A 23,774-nucleotide genomic window follows, 5' to 3' on the forward strand; every position below is an offset into this window, starting at 1 on the left:
GCTTCTTTCTGCTGAGGTCTCTTTGCCCTTCCAAGCAGTCCTCTTGATCAAAGTCAAGCCCACACTGTCTCACTATCTCAGACTTGTCTTCCGTGGGTGTAAATTACTTCCCCTACCAGAGTCCCTACCCTCTGTTCAGGCCACTTTTGCCAAAGCTGGCCCTTTAGATTTCTCAGGCATGAGCCAGACAATGGTCCATGGCGTTCCCCAAATTGCAGGCATCACACTTCAAGCTCTCAGTCCCTCTCATCAGGCTCCAGGTGAGAGAAGAGCCTTCTTCGCCCTCCCGATAGCGGCTGCACAGGAGGGCCGCTTAGGACACTTACAACTCCTTCCACAGAAATCCTTCTTCAGCAGCTTCCACCTCAACCCTTTTATACCTTCAAGGTGAGTGAGAGGTTAAGGGAACATTCCTTCTAAGCCTTACTTGGTGGTTCTGCACCTCATCTGGAATGTGAGAGTGGTTGGCAACTATTATCTGGGGCCACTGTCAAAGTGGAAATAAAATAATAGCTCACATTTAACATCCTGTTACCCGATGTTTTTTCACTGGCTTTCCAATTACCCCATGAGGTTTTCTTTAACAAGTTGTTTTGTTGTTCAGTCTCTCCGTCGTGTCCAACACATTGTGACCCCATGGACTGCAGCTTCCCGGACCTTCACTAGCTCCTGGAGTCTGCCCAAACTCGTATCCATTGAGACAACGATGCCATCCAACCACCTCATCCTCTGTCGCCCGTTCTCCTCTTGCCCTTAATCTTTCCCAGCATCAGGGTCTTTTCCAATGAGTCATGTCTTCCTATCAGGTGGCCAAAGTAGATGTTGGTAAAGATTAAATACCATTTCAATGAACTTTGTATGGTGGTGTTTTTCACCAAAGATGACCTGAATGATCAGCGGCTGGATAAGGCTTGGCAATGATTTTGTTACAGAGAGATTATTACTATAACGAGATTCACTGCAATTGAACCAGCAGCAGGATTCCCAGAATCCTGGGAGTGTTATTTATGAGTTGTGCTTCTCAAGTCTGTTTTGCCAACTGAATAAAGAAAATGATCTGAATCTTAAGCAACAATAAATTGGCTGGTGAGAGAAAGGAAATGAGAATAGAGAATTTTTTTTTCCCCTAAATGTTCTGTGGCTTCGGTTAGATAACAAGTTCTCTTATATCTGGAAAGCTACAACCCCTACTCAGATGCAGGATACCTGTGCTGTGAGTCGGGTCAGTGGACCTGGCAGAGCCCCATGGGGTCTGAATCACAGTACCGCACGGTGGTCCTGGGATATGATCCTGTCCCTGAGTACCAATCACCATCTTACTCACCAGGTTTATGCTGGCCTCTCATTTCTGGGTCTTAAGTCCTGTTTGCTCTGTCGTCAACAGATTGTGTTAGAATACAGGATGGGACTACCCTGGTGGTACAGTGGCTATGACTCTGCCTACCGACGCAGGGGACACAGGTTCGATCCCTGGTCTGGGAAGATTCCACATGCTGCAGGCAACGAATGCCTGTGTGCTATAACTACTGAGCCCTCAGACTGCAACTCCTGAAGTCCATGAGCTAGAGCCTGTGTTCTGCAATAGAAGCCACCACAACGAGAAGCCTGTGTGAGGCAACAGAGTAGCTCCCGCTCACCACAACTAGAAAAAGCATGCTCATAGCAACAAAGACCCAATGCAACCAAAAATACATAAATAAAAATAAAATTAATTAATTAACAACTAAAGAAACTTTAAAAAAAGAATACATGTTGGATTTTTTTTCCCTAGCTGTACTGGGTCTTTGTTGTGACATGTGGGCTTCTCTTGTGTGGAGCATGGGGTTAATTGCCATGAGGCAACATGGGATCTTGGTTCCCCAACCAGAGATCAAACTCACGTCTCCTGCATTGGAAGGCAGATTCTTAACCACTGGACCACCAGGGAAGTCCCAAGGATGGATCTTTAAATACATTTTTAAAAAAGAGAACCAGCTCCAGGATAGCTTTTTACTCTTACACCCATAGATGATTTAATATATCTAGATTATATTGAGTACGTTGTGGATGAATTTTTCACGGGTGGGATACCAAGACCAATAAAAGAAAGATCAAAGCATAGATAAACTTCTATTTTGTTTGTCTTCGGTTCTCTTGAAGCTTCACTAGAACTCTCGTGACATTAATGGAATCTGCTTATAACAACCAACTCCCGTTCATAGCCAGCATCTTAACATAATATTTCAGCTGTCAATATCCCAGTCTGGAAGGTAATTTATTCCACTCTTTGAGTTAACATTTGGATGGACATTTTAGGGATGAAACTGGCAAAGATTTAGTGCTGCTGACAAATGGCGCTGAGCCTGATGCCACAAATTCAAGTTTGTTTCTTAAGCACAAGTGGGCCTGGCTTTAAGTGAAAATGAAAATGTTCAAATAACTTTAACGTAGCGTAAGGGTTCTCAATCCTTCCATAAAGACAAAGAAAAGTCAGGACATTTTACAAATAGGGAACCCTTCAAAGAAAGGCAATAACTTAGTCTTGGGCATGTCAGAATCACCTTTGGCTCTTTTTAAAAAACATAGCCTTGCTGAGTTTGCTCTTCTCTGCTCAACATTCCCCACCCCAGGTTCAGACTTGGTGGGATCTGAGGTAGATCGAGGTGTTTCTGTTTTTTGAAGCTCCCACTGGTGATTCAAATGTGCAGACAGTGTTGAAAGGGACCACTAACTGTTTGGATGAATTCAGAAGTTTTCAAAGAAGGGACCGGAATCAAGGGTAACTAGAGGGTTCCTTCAGTTATTTCAGAGAGAAATGATTGGCATTAGGAGAGATGGAGTTGGGAGAAGGTCCTCCCTTCAGAGCTGGGGTTCATTCAGGAACTGGTCTCAAGCAATTCTGAACTCTGGAGAGAGACCACTGAGGAGATGATGAAAGCTACTATCACTCTCCTCAGAAAAATGGGCAGAGACTCACCCCTACAAAATGCAGCAGAGGATTTCAAGTTTTTGGTTTGGCTGTTTTACCCAGATGTTTTAACCTTAAGGGAAGGGAAACAGAAGAGGCCAGATTCCTGGCCTCAAGAAGCTCACAGTCTAGTTAGCCAGGAGAAAACAGCAAAAACAAATCAATACACAGATAACAGTGTATTGTGGGGGAACAGTATATCGTGGGGGAACAGTATATCGTGGGGGAAGGAACAGTTCTGGAAGGTTGAATTGGAGGATTTGAACCACGTGCTTTGAGAGGCAGCAGAGAAGAGGCAGGTGTGGCAGGGAGGCCCCCCCCCCCGCCTCCCCCTCCCAGACCGTCCCCCCGCCCCCTGCCCCCGCCCAGCAAAAGAGCAGAGGTCAGCCCAAGGCAAGTTAATAAAGGGGGTTCTCTTGTGGGAGCACCGTAAGGATGCCTTTGGAAGAGAAGTTAACCCGTGAGCGCGTGATAAAAATAATTGATCCACGCCGCTGCCAGAGGTCACCGACATGGTGCCCCTGATAGGCTGCGATCCCGGGTGGGGAAAGCTACTCAAATGCCGATGAAGACAGTTTTAAGAGAGACGAGACTCTGGGAGGAAGACAGCAAGCTGTCGCTGGGAGGGCGCCCTTGGAGTGCCGCTCTTCGCCAGGGTCAGAAGTTGGCCCTGTGTTTGTTCTTCCCGATGAAAGAAAACCGCGGGAGAGCGCCGAGCGGCGGCGAACTGCATTCAGCCGATGGGCACGAAAATGAATTTTAGCTGCTCTGTGCAAAAGCCCTAGGTGTGGGGACCGAAGGGAGCCGACCAGAAGGTTACAACAGGTCAGGAATAAATAACCGCCAGGCGGAGGATCCCAGATTCCGTCCTTCCTTTTGTTGGGTGAGCGGCAAGCGCCAGGCGATCGCGTCCACAAAGGCGAAAGAAGCGGTCCCACCGGCGCCGCTCGGCTCCAGCCCCGGGTAACCACGCGGGGCCCCGAGGGGTGGTGGGAGCCGGAGACCCGGGGTGGGGAGAGCGGGGGGTGAGGTGGGGGGAGTCTCCCCGGGTGGCCTGGCAGCCGGGACCCCAGAATAAGTCGGGGGCGGGCCGCGGCGCGGCGCGGCGGGCGGGCGGGCAGATCCCACCCCTTCCTGAAGGAAGCGCCCTCCTCGCCGCGACTGCTGCTGCCGCCGCCGCAGGTCACGGCCCCGCAAGGCGACCGCGGCCCCGCCGCACCGGGAGCAGGTAGGCGCGGCGCCCCCTCCTCCGCGCGGGGCCGCTGGGCAGCCCGGGGTCATCGGGCTCGGCTCCGCGTCCAGCCCCGAGGCGGAGACCCCGGGGGCGGCGGGCGCCGCAGAGGGGCTCGGGCGGCGGGGTCCTCCCGGCCGCGGGGCCCTGCTCGGCTGAGCCCCCTCCCCGGAGCGCCTTGGGCGCGAGGCCGCCCCCGGATCCCCCGCGGGCGCACGCCCCGAGCGAGGCGCGGTGGCCGCCGGCGCTCCCGGTCCCAGCCGCCGCCGCCGCAGTGCCGTCCGCCGGGCCCCGGCGCCGCCCGCCGGCTGCGGCTCGGGTCCGGTTCCTTTGACAGGTGTCCCCGCCCGCCGCCCCATCGGGGGCCCGGGCCTTCGGTGGTGGTCGGGGGCAGGCGGGGGGGAAGCGACCCCAAGTTCGGCCTCCCGGGTCTCCGCGCCGCGCGCCGTTCTCCACTTTCCCGTTCGCCGCGGCGGGCTGGCGCGGGGAGCCGGGCAGGGGCTCTAAGTTGCCTTGCCCTGTGCGCAGCCCTCCACTCAACCAACAGCCTCGCCGTCCTTCCCCGGTGCTCCATGAGGAAGAAATGGGATTTTCGGTTTCTCCGGCGAGACGCCGGTGAGTGGGTGACGACCGAGGCTGTCTGATCCTTCGCTGCAATAAAAGAGTGATTAGCTGTGGATTATGGAGAGAGCCGTTGTGGAACGATTCTCTCCTCCTTAAATGAATCCAACGGAGAACCAGAGGGTTATTTTCCCATTCTGAATCCATATTCCCTTTTTCTACTCATCCCTCTCCTCCGTCCACCCCTACCTCCACAGCACTTTATTATATCCCCGACACTTCCCTGAATTTTTTTAAGTCAGGTTTTTTTTCCCAGCCAGACTGTCTTTCCCTGTCGAGCCAGGATTGTGACTACAAATGTGAGAACACAGCCCAGTTGGGATGGAAACCCTTCTCCTGGAGTGAGACGGTTCCCACTTCCTGTGGGAGACCAGGAGAAGTCCTGTTAGGCAGCCAAATATACTAATAATATATTTTTTTAAGTTCTTGGATCAATTACAATAACACAGCCTAAACGGTAATATTAATTTCGGCTTCTGTGTTTCTGTGCTTGAATCAAAGGCAGGTTTTTTAACTCCATCCTGGGCTGCAGTTCATCAAAAGGATAGGCAAATGTGAATGTATAAGCTCCATGGCAACAGTTAATAGGTTGACCTACTTAAAGTTTTTAAGGAAAAATTGTTAGTTTTTTTTAATCATAAAAAATATGATATTTGCAAATCAAAGTATTTTACAATTTCAGCTCTCGTGCATTAAATCCCAAACTTTTTCTTCCATGTGTCCCGGAAACACCATGTTTCTAAGATTAACTATAGCTACCGTCTCTTAATAGCTAGAAATATGAGTTTAATCTTCAAGGCATAAGCATAAGAATTTTAATGGTGGTTTTTATTTATACAGTATTTAATAAATATTTTGCAAACTCCCCAAGTTGGAAGTTCATAAACTGGACATGGTAAATAAAAGGATGAAGAAGTTTTGCTGACAATAATGACAGTTGGTAGATGTTATGACATTGAACAAACATATTAAAGTATTTGGGAAACGCATGTTTATTATAACCTGCCATTTAGCTGAAGGCAATTTGTTTGGATTATTTAAATTGACCTTAAAGTGTCTTTATAGCAGTTGCTTAACTCCTATATTTCTCATCAGATGCCTTTCACCAGTTGCTTTTGGGGGGAGATAGGTTACTCTGTGGAGTAATTTTTTTTTTTTTGGCATGAACATAGTAATGCCTTATGTTTAGGCTTTGTTTTAGAACTATCATGGTCATGCTTATGATGACCTTGCAGGGTTTTCTTGTACTCACTTTATCTGCTTGTGATCATCAAGAGTGATGGCACTTGCCTTGACACTCCTGTGGGTCTTTCTTCTTTGTTTTGCCTGTGATCTAGGCATACCTGTGCAGTACGGTGGCCAGATTAGCAGGGCAGCCTGGAGACATGAAGGACGAAAAGCTAGCTGGCCCCTGCAATCCTAGCCATTTGGTTTCAGCGTAATCTGGCCGCTTGGGATCAGTTCGGTAACTGACTAAGCAAGACAGACACTGACAAGATAATGCATGACCTCTGTTTTCCCCTTCAGGAGAAGAATCTACAACATTCAGAATCCACGCTAGAGTGCTGATCAGGTGCTGTGAAGCTCAAATGATACATGAGCTAAAGTTCTCAACATGTGATGCAAAAACCAAATGTTACAGAATCTGAGTCTAAATTCATGAAAAGGCTAGAAACAGACCCATGTGTGTAATAAATATTTTCTTTATCCTAAGGGCATCCCTACTTGTTTTAACTATAAACTTTTATTCTCAGAGCTAATGGTGCCATGTATCTTTATGGTTTTATTTTTTTCCTTCATAATTTTCTCTTAGCACTAGCTCATAAATTAGTAGAACTTTAACAAGTTATTATTATCACCAAATATCATTTCCTGGCATGTATGAATTTTGAAAGATAACTTGTGGAAATGGAAAATCTTAATGCAGAGAGATATTTGGCCAATTGGAATGATACTTTGAAATAATAATGACATCTTTGGCAGTAACCTTCACATTCAACCCCACAGTATTTTAAGTCATGCCAGCTCCGTTAGGTAGCATTTGGAACTCTTTATGAAGGGAGAAATGGATAATTTTCTTTTTAACATCTGTGAATGGCCTTTGTCTAGATCAGTGCTGTCCAATAAAACTTCCCACAATTATGGAAATATTCTACAGTCTGCCCAGCCTGGTAGCCAAGAGCCCCATGTCACTGTTGAATCCTTGAAATGTCTCTAGTATAACTGAAGAACTGAATGTTAAAGTTTATTTCATTTAAATTAATTTAAATAGCCACACGGGGCTTGTGGCTACCATACTGGACCCTGCAGCTTTAAATTCTACCCCACCCCCATTTCCTGCAGAGATAGTACTTAGTGGCAATTACCCTTAATTAGAAGAAAGTAGAGATCAGCCTTAATAGAACCAGGGATTAAGATTTGACTCTAATCCTGTTGTTATGAAAAAATATTCACAGTTACCCTGAAGAAGGTGTGTCATGCTGAAGTTCAACTCTATTCTATAAGTGGTTTTTCTTTTTTAATTTCCATATGTCTGCTGGCGACAAAAATAAGCATCACTCAGATTTGTTTAGATGCTTGTCCCCATGTGTCTGTGTTCTTAAACTTGTTTTATTATTTGCTTGTTTACCCATCATGGAATCATTCATTCTTAGAGTCAGTTTCTATATTTTTCAGTATTTCAAGGGGAGGGTTAAATAGTTTTATTGATTGATTTTTTTTGGCTGCGCTGTGTCTTCAATGCCTTGCGCTGACTTTTCTCTAGTTGTGGCGAGTAGGGGGCTCCTCTTGTGGTGTGTGGGCTTCTCTTGCTGGGGAGCGGAGCTCTGGGCACGTGGCCTTCAGTAGCTGCCATACTGAGGCTTGGTAGTTGTGGCCCACAGGCCTAATTGCTTTGAAGCACATGGAATCTTCAAACCCCCACCCCCTGCATTGTCAGATGAACTACCATCCACTGCACTGTCAGGGAAGGCCAAGTGGAGGGGGATTTAGAGAGGCAGAAAGTCGGTGCCTCACCCAGCCTAGGTACCTGGAATACCTCTCCCCAGGCCAGAGCTCGGGGGTTCTGGGTGCTCCCCTTCTCTGGAAGGGACTCTCCTTCAATCAGTTATCTAAAAATGTGACACAAATGTTCATGCATAGAGATGGCGAATCCACCTGCCATGCAGGAGACGTGGATTTGATCCCTGGATTGGGAAGATCTGGAGGAGAGCATGGCAACCCACCCCAGTATTGCCTGGAAAATCCCATGGACAGAGGAGCCTGGCAGACTACAGTCCAGGGGGTCACAGAGTCAGAGGAGACTGTGTGACTAAGAATGCACAAAATATAAAGTAAATTAACCCCCAATTTGTCCCTGCCCTTAAGGTCTTAACACTATAGGATAAGATTTCCCAAATTAGTGTCCATTCCACAAGAGGATAGAGATGCTCGAGTGAATTTAGGAACTGTTCCATATAATCCACCCCTTTTTTTGAGATTTTCAATGCACTACCTCATGTTAAGTTTCTAAGATGAGATGCATATACTTATTTAACTTTTTTTACTGTTGAGGTTTTTCAAAAATCTTTTCATACAGCACTTACCATAGTATTTTTCAAACCACATAGTCTGAGTCAGAAAATCAATTTGATAGGTTTGTATCAGCATTTAAAAAAATATATATATATATATGCATATATATATATATATATATTTGGCTACGTCAGGCCTTGGGCTTCCCTGGAGACTCAGCTGGTAAAGAATCCGTCTGCAATTCAGGAGACCTGGGTTCGATCCCTGGGTTCAGAAGATCCCCTGGAGAAGGGAATGGCTATCCATGCCAGTATTCTGGCCTGGAGAATTCCATGGACTGTATAGTCTATGGGGTTGCAAAGAGTCGGACATGACTGAGTGACTTTCAATTCACTTCACTTCCCGTCACGTCTTAGTTTCGGGATACAGGATCGTCCCTTGTGGCTCAAAGGCTCTAGAGGACACAGGCTCAGTAGTTGCTGTACTCAGGCTTAGCTGGTTCATGGTATGTGGGATCTTAGTTCCCTGACCAGGAGTCGAACTCACATCCCCTATGTTGGAAGGCAGATTCTTAACAACTCAACTGCCAGGGAATGAGATGGAATATATATCTTAGAATAGGAATTATCACTGTGCATCCCTCTTAGTGGGAGTTACTAGGGTTTGATGAAGTGTTTGGTTCCCTCATGTATGTAAGTGCAAGGCCATGAGATAATGGAGAGAGGTGGTCAAAAGCACTACAGAATCGAGACCCCTGGGCTCCAATTCTGACTGTCTGTGCAATAAGCACTGTGTAAACCTACTCATTGTTCATTTGTTTATTTATTTTTGGCTGCACTGGGTCTTTGTTACTGCCGGTGGGCTTTCTCCAGTTGTGGCTAGCAGGACCTACTTTTGGTTATGGTGCATGGTCTTCTCGTTGCAGTAGCTTCTCCTGTTGCGGACTACAGGCTCTTAAGCGTGGTCTCAGTAGTTGTGATGCCCAGGCTTAGTTGCTGCTTGTCATGTGGAAGCGTCCACCATCAGGGATCAAACCCCTGTTCCCTGCATTGCAAGCTGGACTCTTAACCACTGGACCACCAGGGAAGCCCTATGCATTTGATTATTAGGTAAATGTATGTATGTATCCTGGATCGTGATGTGAAATACTGCCTCTGAAACTAGGCTTGAGACTCACTTTGGGAAACACCCATCTGAGACAGGACTCCATGCAGAACGCTGAACCTGGATGTCTGGTGACAGAGTCCATAAAGTTCAACTCTTTTGGCTCGCATGTTGTGATGCAGTAGGGATACACAGATGGGTGTCTGCAGACCTGTGAGGCTCCAAAATTGTACAGCATTGCACAAGTGCGGAAACGAGCTGACGACAGTTGTTTTCTGCGTAAGACGAGGCCTGATGAGTGAGAGGGGAGTCGTTGTACATTTTAGCTGAAGGAGACCTCACTGCTGCCAGCCTGTGGCCTCTAAAGTTTAATGCTCTTTAACTGACAGGCAGTCTGGGGCCCAAAGAAACCCAGATGTCCCAGAAGCTAGGAACTCAGTCTTCTTTCCCTCCTGATCACTTCCTCACTTCTACACACTGCTTTGTAGCAAATAGTCACAACAGGTCTAAATATGTCCATCCCATACACCCCCCACTTTTTACTTGTTTCTAAATTATTTCTTTTTCAAAATCACTTTCTACCTGGAAGTGCTTCATGACCTATTTTTCAACATAATAAAAGGAGAACAATGTTGCTTTAAGAATTTCATATAAAAGGAGATGTCCTAAAACTGAGGCTAGGAATCTCCTTGTACCCTTCCTCAGCTCCAGAACAATCTGAAAAGTAAAACTAATTTCACTTTAGAAGTAGAGTTCAGTTTTTCTTAAAGGTCAAACTAAATATGAGCGATCACTTGTTCATAGACTTTGTCAGGTTGAATAGAAAAGGCAACAGCTTGTCATTATGGTTACTTTTCTTCTTTAAAAACTACAGAGGCTGTGTCTAACATCCTAAAAACCCATAAGATATGCAGATTTTGTTCAGGGCTTCAGAACTATCCATCTCTGAGGATAGTGATACAGGCTTTATCTTTGGAATGCAAAGAAATGAGATGACGTGTCTTTGACAAGACATTGAAAGTCATGTAATATTTTTAGGCTAACGTAGACAAAGCTGAAGAAGTAATTGTGATTAACTATGGCAGTAGCGGAAATTAGCCTGTAGTTTAAATGGTGTTATTTAACTCTGAAGTAATTATAATGAATTATAATGGCTTTCAACTAAATGTAAACATAAATGTCTCCAAAGATAGCATAGACTTAGTATTCATCAAGCATTTCATGTATTAACAAAGTAGATGTCTTCCTGGTTTTTTTACACTTATGATGACTTAGCTGCCAAAGAAATATTTTAAATGGTAATAACTGGAAGTTTTGAAACATAAATTAAAACTGTACATAGCTAAAATGACTATTGTATTTTTTAAACTGGGCTGGTTAATAAAATAGTCTTCAAATGATTTTTCATTCTATTGACTCATGAGTGAAAGGTGTTAATTAAGAGGTTTTGATACCATGGTAAAGCAAACCAAATAGAAATATGATTTTTTTTTTTTATTGAACTTGAAGTGTTTGTGAATTATACTTAGAATTATGAAATGTAATTGTTCTGGAATTTCAATGGAAATCTATCTCCTAAAATAAGTTCTACTTTTCACCAAAATTTAAAGTATATTTACATAGAAACAATAGTATCTAAATTGTGCCAACTGTTGTAACAGGAATATTAACTTATGGATGACAGTTTTTCTTCTTTGTGGTATTATGTTCCCACATAGCCTAGACTTCAAAATTATGTCATTTTGAAAAATTTGCCGGTCTTGTCAATAACAGCACAGTGTTTACAAGAATCATATTTATCTCCCTATAATTTTTGCAGCTAATAGAATTGTTCTTGAGAAAGCTGATTATTTTTTCTGTGACATTTTGATTGGTGTTTTTCCACTTTAATTTGAGCTTATATGCAGCATAAAAATTGATTCTATGAAAAGGAGTGGGTTACCACTTGTATACTAAAATTTTGATTGTATGAATAAGAAAAATATCAAATAAACAACCTAATCTATAGTCTAAAAGAATTAGAAAAAGAAGAGCAAACAAAATTTTGATGTATATGTATGCATGTAAAAATAAAGACAACAATTTTCCAGTAAACTGATTTGGGGAAAGAATACCACTGTGATCAAATAATGGCACTCTATGTGTGTGTGGGTTTTTTTTTGTTTTTTTTTTTAAGATCAGGCCACGTGAGTGTTCACTCACTGAGCCATACATTTTGGCACTTCAGAAATGGTCTTCTTTGTTAGTTATTGGGCATTATTTGTGAAATCCTTAGAATGGTCCCTGGCCTAGAGTACCATTTTTTTTTTCACTATTACTTCCCCCTTATTCATAATGTAGGTTTTTTACCTAATGTCATCACATGAAAAATTAAAGAGGATTGTTCTGGATGATAACTGCTCCCCTCTTGAGCATCTAATAGCTAGAAAAACCCTTTGAAAGTCACATAAGTTATTTCTTAGAGTCTTGGCATAACCACAGTCATCACAGAGAGATGATGTGTAGATTTTGCATGTGTGTGTGCTCAGTTGCTCAGCGATTCTGAGTCTTTGTGACCCTATGGACTGTAGCCCGCCAGGCTTCTCTGTCCTTGGGATTCTCCAGGCAAGAATACTGGAGTGGATTGCCAAGCCCTTCTCTAGAGGATCTTCCCGACACAGGGATGGAACCCGCATCTCTTATGTCTCCTGCATTGGCAGGCGGGTTCTTTACACTGAGCCACCAGGGAAGCCCTTGTATAGACGCTATTCTACTTTTAATCTATGAATATTTTACATTAGTTCTTGACATACTGTTTATCCAGGCTGACTTAAGAGGACTCCGACATAGAAGCCAGGCGCGCTTCCATTCCATGTGACTCTTGATTTGCTTGCTTGTTGCTTATTTACCTTCTTTTTCCAATTAAACCATTGTGTGTAGAAATTACTATGCAACTTTTTTTTGTATCCCACTGGGCTGTCTGTCAAAACAAAAATTTTGTTTGTATCCCACTGAAAACAGGAGTTAGCAAATTGCACTATTTTGAAGATAGCCACACCCATTGGTTATGAATTACCTGTGACTATTTCTGCACTCCCTCTCCAGAGTTGAGTAGCAATTGAAACAGAATCCATCTGGCCCATAAAGCTGAAAATCTCTACTCTTTGGCCCTTTATAGAAAAGACTTGTTCATTTGATACTCTTCCTATGGGATTCTGGAAGAAAATATGAAAAGAAAATAGCTTATTACAAATTATATATAACAAATTACTTTCTGTAGGGGCAAATTTCACAGCTGCATGACTAAATGAGTGACATCTCTCTTCCGTCTTCCTGTTTCACTGTTAATGGCTGCGAAAGGTGTTATCAGCATACACTTAGATGTCAAGTTGACCTATGTAACCTTAAATAAGCTACTTAATCCTTTTAAAATCATTCTTTCCTCATGTACAAAGTGGGGATAAGTATGGTACCTGCTGTTGGGAGACAGCTCTTGCGTCCCCTGCATTTCGACAGGACTTACAAAGAGAGGCACTGGCTGCCCTTTCAGTCTAGATTGCCTTTACAAGGATGTTTGTGTAGTAAATTGTCTTGGATGCTTGAGATACTGTTGTCCTCAGAAGTGCAGAGCAGGCTTGCTAAGATTCAATATAATGGATTTGAGTTCTTGCAGCTCAGAGTTCCTCTCCAGTAAAGCTACTCACTGCATATGCAGGTGTTATGGCCCTCTTTGGATGCCCTGGGAATTGGAGCTGGGGAACTAGTGCAAGGAAATGCTGATGCTTTGGCTACCGCTGTTGCTGTGGATGCTAAAGTCCTTTGTCTCCACCCTGGGAGTTTTGTGTCTTCTGTTAACCTCTGCAAGTAAAACCTCAGTTCTTTCACGGTTCTTGGACAACTGTTCTATGGAGTTATTATGTCAAATGAACAAGGCAATGAATATAGAACATTTAACACAGTGCCTGGCATATACTAAGTGCCCAGTAAATGTTAGCTATTACTATCCAGCTGGCTATTAACTCTGCAGTGTGAAATTCAGTCCCAGTTTTGTGTGGACCACTTATGTCTTAAGGTAGTAGTTTTCCAAACTACTGGCCAGCAGAGCTATGAGAACAGTTAAGTAGGTTTATTTTTTTTAATAAATCAGAAAATAGAAAATAATAGAATAATAAAGTATCCAAGTCCAAAATATGTAGTAAGGATAAATATTGATTTGTAAAACTTTTAATTTGTTATATATGTATATATCTGTATACAAGATTATAATGTAAAATATGTATTTTTTACTGTCAGTTGCAGTCAAAAAAGTTGGAAAACCATTGCTGCCCTAATACATAGGCGGAACTGTCCAGGAAAACTTTTGTTCAAAAGAGCATAGAACTCCTTTCTTTGTTCTTATTCTCGGAAAGGGGTGGACTTCCCTGGTGGTCCAGTGATTAATCCTCCACACTTCCACTGCAGGGGCCATGGGCTTCATCCCTAGTCGGGGAACTAAGTTCCCACAGGCCATGTAGTGTGGCCAAAAAAAGAAAAAAGAAAAGAAAATAGGTAAAGGGCCACTGTCACTCATCTGAGAAGGAATGACCAGAGATTCAGTGTGTTCACCCTCTGCATATTGTGTGGCTCATTTTGCCCATGACTAGCAGAAGATGAATGTAACCACATAGATTATTTTCTGAAGAAAGGAATATTTTTGTATCAGCATTTACCAGCAGAACTTTCTATGATAATGGAAATGTTCTGTTTCTGAACTATCCAATACAGCAGCCACTAGCTATTGAGCACTTGAATGTGCAGTTGAGGAGCTGGACTTTTAATTAGAGCAATTTCAAATTTGTATTAATTTAAATTTAAGTAGTCACATGTGGTTATTGGACAGCCTAGTTTTAGTCTGAACACCCAACGGTGGCCTTCTCCAACACAGCTAACTGTATAAACTTGGCTTTAACGTGTTAGGTCCTAAGGTGCAGCACCCTCCCCTGGGGTTATTCAAAAGACCATTGACCCTTGCCCATGGCTGGTCTGGGCAGACATTGGGGTGAAGAAGCGCTTGATGAACTGCTACCTTGGACAGCGCCACAAGCCAGGGGAAAATGGCAAATGGCCAGAGGGTAATGGTTCTCAACTCTGGCTGTGCAGTAGAATCATCTGAAAATCTGTAAAAACGCAGACTGCACCCCAGATCAGTTAAAACAGAGATTTTTACAAGGCTCACCAGGTGTCCTATCACACTCTTTCACTTGGGAAGCATCACAGATGAGCAAGGCAACCCATAGTATCACAGGGATGCCCAGAATCAGATAGAGAGGGGAACAGACGCATGAAAGACAGTAGAACTCAATCTTACCTTAAACAGAAAAGCTCCAGCTTATGTTTAGTGTTGGGAGTTGAGCTGTGTTCCCACCTGGATGCCCTGGCAACAAGGGCCCTCTCGTTCAGTGGTGTCAAAGTATGAATTTGTGTGTGGCCGAGTTGAACTTCAAAGGAGGAAAAGTGCAGGCTTTTATTGACCAACTCACATGTCCAGTGCTTTCCATTTGTGTATTTGGCCCTCATGTATGGAGTTCCTACTAAGTGTATGAGATTTGCTATCCTTGCTCAGTCTAGTGGGGGAGACCAACAGGTAAACAGTTATCAGACAGGAGGGTAAGCACAGTAATAGAAGAACTATAGGGTGCCTTGAGAGCACCCAAGAGGAGACATCAGGGAGGGCTCCCCGGAGGAGGTGACACCAAGCTGAGTCTTGGAGGATCAGAAGTAGTCACGAGAAGAGGAGGAGATGGAAAAAAAAAAAAAAGAGCAGATAGAGTTTGGGAGCAGAGCTTGGCCAACATTTTCTGTCCCTTTAGGACTGAAGACTGTAAGATTGCTTCCTCCTGGCAGAGACCCTACCTGCTATTTTAGCAAACCTCACGGGATATCCTTATCCTAACTGGCCTTTATCATTTATTTGTTTACTCATTCATGCATTCACTCAACAAGTGTGACTTATGGAGGCATTACTGTGTGCAGATATGACTTAAGTGCTGGTGATAATGAAGTGAACAAAGCAGACAGCATGCCTGCCGTCAGGGAGCTTTATATGCTAATGGAGCAAGCTAACCAGAAATAAACAAGGAAATGATATAGTATATGGCTGTTGTGCTAGAGAGAAAAAATAAAACATGGTGAGGAACTTGGAGATTCTGGAGACTGTGCTCTGAGAACCAGAAGTCAAATCACATTTCTCTATGAACTTAGTAGCAGCTTGCTCTCTCTCTGTATATATATATATATATATATAATATATATATATATATGTAGAACCTATTGCTCAGTCATATCCGACTCTTTGTGACCCCATGGACTGTGTAGCCTACCAGGCTCCTCCGTCCATGGGATTTTCCAGACAAGCGTACTGGAGTGGGTTGCCATTTCCTTCTTCTATATATATATGTGTGTGTGTGTATATATATATTTATATATGTATTTGGCTGCACTGGGCCTTAGCTGTGGCATTAGAGATCTTCAGTTTCGGCATGTGGGATCTAGTTCTCAGACCAGGGCTTGAACCCAGGCCCCCTGCTCCACAGCGTCTTAGCCACTGAACCATCAGGGAAGTCCCTTAGTAACAGTTCTTACCACTTCTCTGAGACTGGATTTGGGTTCCACAGTCATTTTCCCTCCTTTGCTCAAGCCTGGCCTTCCACCTGTGTCCATGACCCCATGTCCTTCTGCAGGACCGTAACTTGTGCCAACACAACCTCTCAAACCCACCTGCCCCCCGACCCATGCCTCACGTCTTGTATTTTCACCGTCTCTTGGCATCGTCATTTCCGGTCCTCTGTCGATTTCCCTCCCTCCCTCTTTTCCTCTTCTCCCCAGGGTGAGTAAAGTTCTCAACCTTTTGGCTAATTGCTCTGTCACCCTCTTCCATGGGTCACTGCATGAAAAGGCTTGTTATTCCTCAACTTTGAGGCTAAATGTGGTCAACCACCTTTCACTGTTGCTCACCGCTACACTCCATCTGGCTTCCAGTCACTTTTGTTTGTTGCCTGAAAAACTGAATACCTGGTCTTCCCGTACCTCCCTTTCCTGACTCTGGTCAACCCTTGGGGACAGCACCATCCCAGGTGATCTAAGTGTGAATCTGGCCTCAGAATCACTAGACCTGCTCAGTGAGTCCTCTGAGAACCTCAGCTACTCACTCCCAACCCTCACCCAGATCCTTGTCCAGCTGGTAGATTTTCACCTTCAGGAATTTTAACCTGTGTCTTATTTCTGAACATAGCTATATATCTTTCCGACTCTTCCATGCCCTACTTCTCTACCTCTTTATCCTCATTAAGATGTCATCTCTTGACTTCTTCAGTTACCCAGACTTTTCTCTACAAGTGCAAATATATTGGTGGTGGTGGTTTAGTCGCTAAGTCATATCTGGCTCTTGCGACCCCATGGACAGTATCCTGCCAGGCTCTCTGTCCATGGGATTCTCTAGGCCAGAATACTGGAGTGGGTTGCCATTTCCTTCTCCAGGGGATCTTCCCAACCCAGGAATCGAACCCAAATATATATATTTGTACTCATCTTCATTTCCTTTCCTCAAGGGATGTGGTCCATTTTGACCCATGTTTAAGGTTGGCCCAATACTTGAACCCTGAATGCCATCTGTTCATGCTATCTTTGTGGGGTTTTTTTTTTTAGTTGTTGTTGTTTCACTTTTGTTTTGTTGTTTTAATAAGCATGGTCTTTTTTAAAAAATTTATTTGGCTGTGCCAGGTCTTAGTTGTGGCACATGGGCTCTTAGTTGAGGCTTATAGGATCTAGTTCCCTGGCCAGGGACAAACCTATGCTCCCTTGCATTGGGAGTGGGGAGCCTTAACCACTGGACCACCAGGGAAGTCCCCTCATGCTTTCTTTGGAACTTTTGCTCTATTAATATTCCTCTCTCTTCTGTGGTCTTGCATCTTTCTTAACCCTTTGCTGACTCCTTCCCATCGGCTGTCACAGCTCCTGCCTATCAACCAAGACTTTGCAGGTTTCATCTATCTTAAAAAGTAATTCTCCTAGGTTAAATAAATTAAGGTAGATCTCTACACTGGAATTGAAGGCAGGAGGAGAAGGGAACAACAGAGGACGAGATGGTTGGATGGCATCACCAACTCAATGGACATGAGTTTGAGCAAGCTCCAGGAGATGGTGAAGGACAGGGAAGCCTGGCATGCTGCAGTCCACGGGGTTGCAAAGAGTCAGACATGACTGAGTGACTGATCAACAACTACGTTAGAATACTATAGAGTTATCTGAAATATTGATGGTGGCATATATGTGTGTGTGTGTGTGTATCTCATGTGGAAAGGCGATCCCCAAAAAAATGAGTGAAAAAAGTATTAAAATAGCTTTATCAAGTGAATTTCTTTTTCACATTTTATTTATTTTTCTTTTCTGTGGTTAAAAAAAAAACACATAACATAAACTTTACCATCTTAACTATTTTTAAGTATACAGTTCAGGGGTGTTAAGTATATTCACATAGGTACAGCCAATCTCCAAAATCTTACCATCTTACAAAACTGAAACTCCACCCCTTAAACAACTGCTCACTTTCCCCCCCTCCTCCCACAGACAGCAGTCACCTCCATCTACCTGCGCCTCTATGAATTTGACTACTCCAGGTACTCATATAAACGGAGTTGTATAGCATTTGTCTTTTTCTGATTGGCCTATTTCACTTAGCACAATGTTGTGATGGTTTATCCATGTTGTAACATGTCAGAATTTTCCTTTTTTTCTTTTTTAAGATTTTTTTGACATGGACCATTTTTTTAAAGTCTTTATTGAATTTGTTACAGTATTGCTTCTGTTTTATGTTTTGTTCTTTTGTCCACAGAAGCCTGTGGAATCTTAGCTCCCTAACCTGGGATCAAACCTGCACCCCCTGCATTGGAAGGTGAAGTCTCAACCACTGGACCACTAGGAAGTCCCCAGAACTTTCTTTCTTTTTAAGGCTAAATAATATTTCATTGTATGTATATGTGTGTGTGTTAGTCACTCAGTCGTGTCCAACTCTTTGCAACCTCATGGACTGTAACCCACCAGGCTCTTTGTCCATGGGATTTCCCAGGCAAGAATACTGGAGTGGGTAGCCACTCCCTTCTCCAGGGGATCTTGCTGACCCAGGGATCAAACCCAGGTCTCCTCAATTGCAGGCAGATCCTTTACTGTCTGAGCCGCCAGGGAAATCCACCACACTTTAAATGATTTCATTTTTAAAGAAAAATGTATTTGTTAGTGTAGGTAAATGTGGGCTTCCCTGGTAGCTCAGCTGGTAAAGAATCCACCTGCAGTGCAGGAGACCCCGGTTCGATTCCTGGGTCGGGAAGTTCCCCTGGAGAAGGGATAGGCTACCCACCCCAGTATTCTTGGGCTTCCCTGGTGGCTCAGACATAAAGATTCCATCTGCAATGCGGGAGACCTGGGTTCCATCCCTGGGTTGGGAAGATCCTCTGGAGGAGGGCACGGTAACCCACTCCAGTATTCTTGCCTGGAGAATCCCATGAACAGAGGAGCCTGGCGGGCTACAGTCTACGGGGTCACAAAGAGTCGGATATGACTGAGAGACAGCACAGCACAGCATAGGTAAAATAATATATAAACATATTAATACATACATATATGTATAAAAGATTGTACATCAAAATGTTAACAGGCCATCCTTACAGTGGCCCAGTGTAAATGATTCCCCCAAAGTATCTGAAATGTTTAGCCAAAATGACTGATGGCAGGATATTTAATGTTTGAAATGACTGGTTTTTCAGTTCTAGCCTACGGGATTTGGAACCCTTTTCATCTTCTTTTTCCTGCTGTGTACCTTTTGAAGTGCTTGCAATGAGCACACATCCCTGTTGTAAATGCTGAAGGAACATTCAGTGGAGCCACATCAGCTACACTGTAGTCATCCCCGCCGTGCCAGGCACCTGCCCTTCTCCCAGCTTCTCATTCACCACTCACGGCCTGACCCATTCTGCTCTGAGCACCAGGAACGCAGCTTCCTGCACCCACGGTGGTGGGATGCCCTGCACAGGCCACCACAGGGCATGGGAACCCCCTGCATCCCTGGAGACATAGCTCAGGGTCATTTCCTCCTCGCCTGCCCTCCCGTTGCCCTCAGTGCGGGATCAGCTTCCTCCCTTCAGAGCTCCCTAATCCCTGCACCCATCTGTCACTGCACGTGTTTCCTGATTGTCTGTGGGCCGCCTGGGGGTGGGGACTGCCTACATCTTTGTATCTGCAGCCCTTAGCACGGAGCCTGGGCAACGACGCTGGGCAGCTTGGGGAGCCACTGGTTGTTGAGAGGGGCTGGCTCCTTGGATGCTCAGAAATGAGGCTGGAAGAGTAGGTGGAAGACTCCCCCAAGGCCCTTCATGCTACTCTATCCTTTGTGAACAGTGCAGAAGACATAGGAGTTGTGGGTTCAATCCCTGAGTCGGGAAGATCCCCTGGAGAAGAAAGTGGCAACCCACTCCAGTATTCTTGCCTGGGAAATCCCATAAACAGAGGAGGCCGGCGGGCTACAGTCCTTGGATTCGGAAAAGAGTCGGACATGACTTAGTGACTAAACAACAACAAAAATAGATATTAAACTTATTGAAATGCACTGCATTTATGTCTTAATGACATTGGTCACATGGGCTATGCCTGGTCTCCTGTTGTCTTGGGCTCATAGCACACATTTGGTAAATACTTGTTTTTCAGTCGCCCAATCGTGTCCGACTCTTTACGACCCCATGGACTGCAGCATATCAGCCTCCCCATCCCTCACCATCTCCTGAAGTTTGCCCAAGTTCATGTCCATTGCATCAGTGATGCTATCCAGCTATCTCATCCTCTGATGCCCTTTTCTCCTTTGCCCTCAATCTTTCCCAGCATCAGGAACTTTTCCAATGATTTGGCTGTTTGCATCAGATGACCAAAATACTGGACTTCGGCATCAGTCCTTCCAACAAGTATTCAGGGTTGATTTCCCTTAAGATTGACTGGTTTGATCTCCTTGCTGTCCAAGGGACTTTCAGGAGTCATCTCCAGTATCACAAGGACAAATACCTGTTAACCTCCTTAATAACCCTATTAGCTCCCCGTGATCGAACTTCTCTTCCTTAAATTTGGCTACTTTGAGAGGCTGGGAGGGGATTTATTTAGGGGCTGGGAAGCCATTATTATTACCCTCCAAGTCATATGATCGTGACTAGCTGCCTACACCACATGTGTGATTGATCCCAGTCAGGACCCTTTTGAGAAAAAACAAACAAGTTAAAAGATCTACTACCGGCATGGCTTGAGTGCAGGGTTTAAACATCCTCTGTGTAAAAGCAGCTAATGAATCCTTGCTGCACTTGTTGCCAGTTACTCCTGGGCCAAAAGGGGCTTAAAGTCTTATTGTGTAATGTTCACTCTGAAAGTTGTAATGGGCCAAGTTTTGTGAAACAGATTTTGCAGGCTGGTACAGTTAGGTCGTTTGGGACAATTCTCTTACATATGAAAGAAAGGTTCTAGGCCTCCTTTAGGGAGCATTAAAAGAGCAGAAGGAAAAATGGAAAATGGTTATAATTACTGTGGAACTGAATCTTTTGGGGTTATCGTTAGCTTTGCAGACCACAAGAATTTATCTTGATTTTCCTTGAGAAAAGTGGCCCATTGTAAGCGATTCACCCAAAGTATCTGAAATATGTTTAGCCAAAATGTTTGATGACAGGACAATTAATGGTTGAAATGATAGATTTTCCAGCTGTTGAAATGATTTGTAAATTGGCATAAGTGGTCTGTGCTGTTTGCATCGGAATCACAATAGCTTGGTTTAATGTTTCCTTCTTACCAAGATCAGGCTCTTTTTATAAAAGTTGGGTTAGACTAGATAGTCCTGGTTATGATATTGTTGTTTTGTTTTCTTTTGTTTTTGCCCAGTAGGCCAGCAAAGGAAGTTAACATCATTACCTGGAGTAAGTATTAGAGATGTGATGTCAGCATTTAAGCCCTGGCCTGACCACTCTCTAGCCGGCTGTGTGCTCGGATAAGATATTTAATTTATGGAAGCTTAGAGTTTCTGTTGTTCATCAGGAAAACGTGGATTATCTGTCAGTTTTGCTTACTAGACTGTCAGCTTCTTCAGAGTAGGGGTGGTATGGTTCATCCATCATTGGAAACTCAGTGTGTGGTATGAGGCCTGGCGAGTAAGAACTCTATAAATATTTTTCAAACAAATCAGATTCGTCTTACTTATTTCGTAGGTTGTTTGAAAGGGCAAGTAGGATGAGCAGCAGTAGAGTGTAGTGTTAAGAGCACAGTCCCTGGGCCCCGGTTCTGGCTCCAGGAAGTAGCAGTAACTGTCCTCTGGGCATCTGTGAAAGTGGATGACGCTGCCTACTTCCTAGGGTTGTAGTCAATGTGCCTAAACACCCTAAGTGTTCTATACGTACCAGCTGTTGATATAATATGTGAATGGGCTCTGCAAAGTGTTGCTCACAAAACCGTTGTACTTATTTGCTGAAGTCTTACCAAGTGTTGGACACACTGTGAAATATTGTAAGTATTTTACACTAAAGAAAGTACTGGGTCTTTCTTTACCTTAACTGGGCTACTATTGCCATGGTGGGACTCATAAGTCTCTAGTTCTTGACTTTTATAATGCACGAGACTTTGACTATTGCCATATATCAACATTTCTTCATTATTAAACCATGGATAGGCAATAGAATTAAGAGCCAGAACCCTGAAATCATTGAGGTACATAGTTGGAATTCAGTAGTTATTATGGACAGATTGGTTTATGGTTTATTTTTGGCTCCTCAATGATTTAGTCTGATTTTTTTAAAAAATAAGTTTACACCAGCCCAGGTTGGATGCATGAGACAAGTGCTCAGGGCTGGTGCTCTGGGAAGACCCAGAGGGATGGGATGGAGAGGGAGGCGGTGGGGGGTGGGGATCAGGATGGGGAGTACATGTAAATCCATGGCTGATTCATGTCAATGTATGGCAAAAGCCACTACAATATTGTGAAGTAATTAGCCTCCAACTAATAAAAAATAAATGAAAAAATAAATAAATAAAATAAATAAATAAGTTTAATGCAGGTGGCTCATTGCATAAAGAATTTCACAGGCACTGAAGCATGGAACAGTTTTGTGTCTGCACAGCTGCGAACCCTACGCCTGCCACCGTCCCAGCCCCAGAAAGGTCAGTTCGCCTTTCTGTACTCACATAAAGGTACTACTTATTTGGTAATGTCTTACCGAGTGCTGGGGGCTTCCCAGGTGGCTCAGTGGTAGAGAATCCGCCTGCCAGTACTGGACACACAGGAGACTCCTGCTTGATCCCTGGGTTGGAAAGATCCCCTGGAGAAGAAATGACAAGCCACTCCAGTATTTTTGCTGTCCACAGGTAATCCCATGGACAGAGGATCCTGGTGGGCTACAGTCCATGGAGTTGCAGAGTTGGACATGACTGAGCATGCGTGCATGCTTACCAAGTATTGGACACACTATGAAGTACTAGTCCTGGCTCTTTCCTTATCTTAACTGGGTTAGTGGTAATTCAGTTCCGTTTGACATTTTCTAAAGCCCACTTAGGGTGTCTTTTACCCGGACCCTTTTAGTAACACCCGTGACCACCTGGATGCAAAGTGTAAATTCAGAGAAGGCCTGACCTTACGTTGCCCTGGCCTGGCACTGCTGCATGCTCTATTTTTCGATTGTTTGCTTGGTAGAAAGTGAGTGAAAGTGCAAATCACTCAGTTGTGTCCAACTCTTTGTGACCCCATGGACTGTAGCCCGCCAGGCTCCTCTGTCCATGGAATTCTCCAGGCAAGAATACTGGAGTGTGTTGCCATTTTCTACTCCAGGGGATCAACCCAGGGATTGAACCCAGGTCTCCCACATTGCAGGTGGATTCTCTACCATCTGAGTCACCAGGGAAGGGCTATGTAGAAATAACTGGTCTATTCCCAGGCAGTAGAGATTTTTAAGATGATGTTAAATAATACTGATTTCTTATGTGCAAATACTGCAGTAGTTTCCACTTTGGCTTCTCTGCCTCTTGGCCATTAGAGTCTCCTTCACACAGTGCTGTCTGCCTCATCTCCCCATTATTACATTCTTGTCAGGTCTCCCCAGGCCAAGAACTCTCTTGAGATAGTATCTTACTGTGGGATCAAATCCAAGCTCCTGGTGTGGCCTTTCAAGACCATATATAATCTGAGCCCATTTTATCTATCCATGTTTTACTTCCAACTCCTCTCTAATGTAGAATTTTACTTCCCACTCACTGGAGTCTAATCTTGGCTTTCCTGGTGGCTCAGATGGTAAAAAATCTGTCTGCAATGAAGGAGACCCAGGTTCCATCCCTGGG

At 44.2% G+C, this 23,774-nt stretch overlaps 1 protein-coding gene across 3 annotated transcripts in view; it reads left to right on the top strand.

Annotated features, from left to right (window-relative positions):
• The first annotated feature begins 3,428 nt into the window (after positions 1 to 3,428).
• The window catches only part of TMEM150C (transmembrane protein 150C), a 108,010-nt gene continuing 87,664 nt past the window's right edge, over positions 3,429 to 23,774 (top strand). Inside the window, exon 1 of one of the 3 annotated variants that reach the window (XM_043906358.1) lies at positions 3,429 to 3,772. The gene's annotated coding sequence lies outside the window, so the exon portion shown is untranslated. Of the gene's footprint in view, positions 3,911 to 4,047; positions 4,176 to 23,774 lie in introns of those variants that run through there. The other 2 variants (XM_043906357.1, XM_043906360.1) reach the window with 2 other exon arrangements.

Source organism: Cervus elaphus, chromosome 6, assembly GCF_910594005.1.
Source record: "Cervus elaphus chromosome 6, mCerEla1.1, whole genome shotgun sequence".
Taxonomy (NCBI): Eukaryota; Metazoa; Chordata; class Mammalia; order Artiodactyla; family Cervidae; genus Cervus; species Cervus elaphus.